Source organism: Macrobrachium nipponense, chromosome 1 (assembly GCF_015104395.2).
Source record: "Macrobrachium nipponense isolate FS-2020 chromosome 1, ASM1510439v2, whole genome shotgun sequence".
Lineage (NCBI taxonomy): Eukaryota > Metazoa > Arthropoda > Malacostraca > Decapoda > Palaemonidae > Macrobrachium > Macrobrachium nipponense.
Window position 1 is genome coordinate 92,074,308 of NC_087200.1, and position 1,433 is coordinate 92,075,740.

Sequence of the window (1,433 nt, forward strand, 5' to 3'; positions counted from 1 at the left end):
TGTGTATTTATTTTCAGAAAATGTAATAATATAACATGGTAAATATTGTCGAAACTGCAACCTTTTATATCGCTAATTGGCAACTCAAATCTCTCGCTGAGACGACAAACGCAACGACAACGCCTTGCTGATCTCATTCTCTCAGCAATACCGTCAAACTTGAATAATTTACTGATGCAACATAATAAGACATATTCTCCATTTTCTCCTCACATTTTACACGCATCCAAAATCTGAAAGCACCAGCGTATTCAGGGTGTATTTGTTGTATGAAAACACAAGTTTTATTTTATCTTAATCGCGTTAATGATGCAAAATCCGACGATAAAGAAAAACAGGTATAAAGAATTAAATGCTTCTCTTTTCACTTTTACTCGTTGTAATTCCTTTGTGTTTTATCTTATTGATTTAGGAAAAGATGGCTTAGTTGTACAATTAATACCGAATCCTATGGTATGACCAAAATTTTCCTATCTTGAGCAAAGCGTGAGTTGATTGAAGAAATATAAACATAATATTGCTAGTTTTCTAAGCCACAGTAGAAAATAATGAGACTGAGCGAGCGGCCTACCTCCCGGTACCAGCCAATCAGAGGCCGCCAAACAAACGTGTCGTAGGCGCAAGAATCTACCTTAAATGAATCGACTTTTATAGTGTGATTCCAGTCGATTTTTCAAGAGAACCTCGTAAACCTCCTTTCAAGGAAATCGGACATAAAAATGACATTTTAAATTTAATTTGATTGAGTATAGAAACATACCTTCCTAATTTCTATCGTCAAATTGGTAGGAAATTGTTCCTCTAGACACCAGATTAATTTCTTCCCCTCAGAGGCTGTTAATGGCTTGGATTGTTATTATTATTAAAAAAAATAAAAAGATGCCTTACTTTATGAAAGCATTGTAAATCTAAAACTAAAGATGTAAACAGAGTGTTTTGCTCCTTGCACTTTAAGCATGCGTAAAGACCTTCTTTACCCATTAATCACGATCATGTATCTCACCTAATAAAGCAGCAAGAATCATTTGTACTATAGATTTGTATGTAGAATTTCCTGGCCTTTTCGCCGATATATAATTCATCAAAATACGCCCATTATGTATTTTGCTATTGCTATTTTATTAATTGCTAAGAAACAAATTCTCCTGTCTGTGTGCGGGTCATGCACTCTGTTTCCGTCCGTACGGCTATGTATACTGCGTGCCCAGCAGCCCAGGTAATGAGTCAGTTAGTACTCAGTTCTGTCTCACTGCGACCTCACTACTGGTGACCCAAGGAGAGACGGTAAACAGCGTTTTGGCTGCGCCATTAACAGACTCACTACAGTTGCACTTATCCTTAGAAGCCTTTAACGGAACCATATGGCAACAGAAAACCACCCAGGCCACTAACGGGCTAATCACAGCATACATCCCCAGCTACATTCTGGCATG